Raw genomic sequence first — 3,544 nt, 5'->3', positions numbered from 1 at the left:
AAAATAGATGAGGAATACGGTGGTTCAGAGTCTGCATTGCCGAAGGTCCAAGAGTAGGATCACACACAAAGATGAACCATGGATGTGGTTTATTTCGTCAACGCGTTTCAAGGTTTACAAACCTGAAACGCGTCGACGAAATAAACCAAATTCATGCTTCATCTTTGTCGGTAATTTCGAGCAGAATAACTGGAGAGACAAAAATGCAAAATAGTGTCTTATCTGGTAACGAAGTGATGTAAAACCACCAATAGGATACAATGCATTAGATGAGGAATACGGTGATATTCCCAATGTGACACCTTCACTCTTCAGTCACAGGATCGATCAGGAGAACGCTCAGACGCCATCTTTTCTCACCAGTGGTTTTTATTGCATATAAATCAAAATAATCGGCACAAGCCTTTATAAGGCACCAATTTGTTTTAAAATTCCAGTTCCCTGAGTAAATCTTCCCCAATATATGATTCATGTTAGTGACATTTTCTTATAGAATTTAATTTTAAAATATTTTAAACCTTTCAAAATCTTTTGGCATATCGTAAGATTTTTAACCTTTCGGCAACTTGTACAGGTGAATGTGCCTTAAAGAGCAAGTGCCAAGCAAAACTAGAATGTAATTCTTAAAAATGTGTGACCTACATGATAAAATGGCAGAATAAAAAGAATGTTTCAATTACACCAGATAGATAGAAATAACACCTAAAAATCAGGTAGTCAAATATAGTAATAAACAAAATGTTAAAAAAATATTCCATACACTAAAATGATGCTATAATACTCTACAATTCTCACTTCCCACACAAACAGACTTGATCTACAAATGTCGCGGCAACAGATAAAAAAGGAACATGTCATTTAGAATGTTGTGATCAAAAAGATAAAAACTGCTTCCTTCAGGACGCCTTTGAAATATATATTTTTGAACTTTTTTCTGTGTAACTCCTCCACATAGCTGGCTGTACTACAGCATATGAGATAGATGCCATCACGCTGACACTCACTGTGACTCTCTCTGCTCTTCCTCTCTCTGTTCAGGTAAAGGTAGACTCTAAATGGCAGATCAGACTGTGGAGAGGAGAAAAGCAGCTATGTTTTCAGGGAGTGCAGATAAAACAGATTTTACTGTATGAAAGCAAGGATAATGAAAAAGCACAAGGGGAAGGAATGAAAGATTGAGACAATACAGACTGTGAATCAGTGAACAGAGAGAGGATACACCACAAGAAAAAGGGAGGAGGAAAAGGGAAATCACACATCAGTGTCTGTCAGCACAAAGAGAAGCAAAATTGCGCAAAACTAATTGAAATCACTACATGTATCATGCTACGTGCTAATAAATCAGATTTATTTCACATTTGACGTGCCAACCATTACTTGATTTTGATGGCTGGGAAGGGGTTAAAATATCTTATATATCAATTAGCTGCTCCCCTTATATCTTTATAGAACTATCATATATCCATAACGCAGCATGTAGGGGCTCGGAGAAGGCGGCAGTGAAGGTGTGTAAGTGTCTGATGGGGTCACACAGCTCATAAAAGGACAGCTGCCCGGCCTCATAATCCAGACATATCCTGAACCTATCACTGGAGATCTGGTGAGGTAACCGGATCAATTTTCTGTTATGTCTCACTGAATACTGATTATAACGCACCTGCCCTCCATGTAAACACCAGGACTTGTTATTATATCCAATAAGTGACTGCTGCCCCCTCCTGTCTATACTGGGGTAACACATCCCCACCCTCCACAATACAGATCTACTGATCTCCACATCCCAGTAATGTTGTCCTGAGGTAAATCTCCTCCCGCTCATCACCTGATAATCCCGGAATCTCTCTGCTGTTTCTGGACGATTCTGTGTTATTTCTGTCCAGGTCGCAGTTTTCAGGACGTCTGATATAAGGAGTTTATTATCAGCCGTGTTTACATCCAGTAATATGTCTGCAGGATCCTGACAAGATTTCTCCATTCCTCGATGACACCGTCCCCTCAGCACCCCCAGTACTAACTATTACATCATTACACTTATACTTAGCACCAGATACAGCTAAATCTTGAGTGTGACTGGGAGGAGATCGAACATCAAGGGATTGTGAAATCATTCCTTGAGTTTTTTCAGCTGAGATTGTCTGTAGATAAGTCATTATAGCAGGAAAACCTGCATGTAACATTCTCGTCATAATATCCTCCACATCTACATAATGTGTCTCACCATGTCCTCCTGTGTCCTCATCACCTCCATCATGTCCTCCTGTGTCCTCATCACCTCCATCATGTCCCCTTGTGTCCTCATCACCTCCATCATGTCCTCCTGTGTCCTCATCACCTCCATCATGTCCCCCTGTGTCATCACCTTCCTCCTCCTCAGGATCACACAAGTCACCGGTGTCTGGATCCTGTAGGACAGTCAGTGGATCCGTCATGTTACACAGCTCCTCAATGTCCCTCATCTTCCTGGACAGCTCGTCCTTCTTTATTTCCAGCTTCTGGATCACATCAGACAGTGACAGTGACATCTTCTCTTCCCGCCTGGAGATCTCACTCAGGATCCTCTTCTCCAGGTTGTCCACCCATCTCCTGATGTCTGTACACAGGGCAGAGGCCCTTTCAGCTTCTACACATACTTTTTCTTGAGCTTTTCTCTTGCGCTCCTCCAGACTTTGGACTCTTTCCTCGGTCTTCTTTCTATTTGTGATCAGTATCTGGAGAACATTTCTGAGTCTCTTCTTCTTCTTCTCAGAGGCCTCCTCCAGCATCTCCACCCGGTGTCCCCGATGTTCTCCGGCCAAACTGCAGGACGCACAGATAGAAGCATCGTCCTCAGTGCAGTAATATTCCAGGATCTTCTTATGGACAGAACATCTCCTGGTCTCCAGAGAAGTGCTGGGATCAGTGAGGACGTGTTCTGCTCCTTTGTTGTGAACTCTCAGGTGATTATCACACAGAGAAGCCTCGCAGTGTAGACAGGATCTAACAGCAGGTACCGGAGAGTAAATGCAGTAAGTGCAGCGGATCCCGGTGATCTCCTCCTGATGTGGCTGAGTAGACAGGAAATTCTCCACTACATTACATAGAGTTATGTTCCTCTCCAGTGTCGGCCGCTCCTGGAACTCTTCTCTACATTCAGGACAGGAATAATCTCCAGATTTGTCTTGGGTATTCAGGACCTGATCAATACAGACCCGGCAGAAGTTGTGTCCACATCTCAGGTTTACAGGATCTGTATACAGGGTCAGACAGATGGAACATTCCAACACCTTTTCAAGACCAGCAGACGCCATCGCTGACAGAAGTAGGAAGAAAAAAATGTGATTTCTGTTTACCAGAAAACACGCAGCTAAACTTGTACTTTTGGTTTCATTTTAAGTTCAATGATATCGAGGATCAGAATACCACTCTCTTTAATGTAGATATAACATTTGTGTGAAAAAGTATTTACCCCCTTCCTGATTTCCTATTCTTTTGCATGCTTGTCACAGTGAAATGTTTCTGATCACCAAACAAACGTAAATATTAGACAAAGATAACACAAGTAATC

The 3,544-nt window shown here is 42.0% G+C and overlaps 1 pseudogene; it reads right to left on the bottom strand.

Annotated features, from left to right (window-relative positions):
* Nucleotides 1-351: 351 nt before the first annotated feature.
* Nucleotides 352-3,288, bottom strand: LOC141083211 (E3 ubiquitin/ISG15 ligase TRIM25-like; annotated as a pseudogene).
* Between the last annotated feature and the right edge of the window lie 256 nt (nucleotides 3,289-3,544).

Source organism: Dendrobates tinctorius, unplaced genomic scaffold, assembly GCF_039654945.1.
Source record: "Dendrobates tinctorius isolate UK_male_01 unplaced genomic scaffold, ASM3965494v1 ptg000020l, whole genome shotgun sequence".
Classification (NCBI taxonomy): Eukaryota; Metazoa; Chordata; class Amphibia; order Anura; family Dendrobatidae; genus Dendrobates; species Dendrobates tinctorius.
This window is presented reverse-complemented; position numbering and strand designations above follow the sequence as displayed.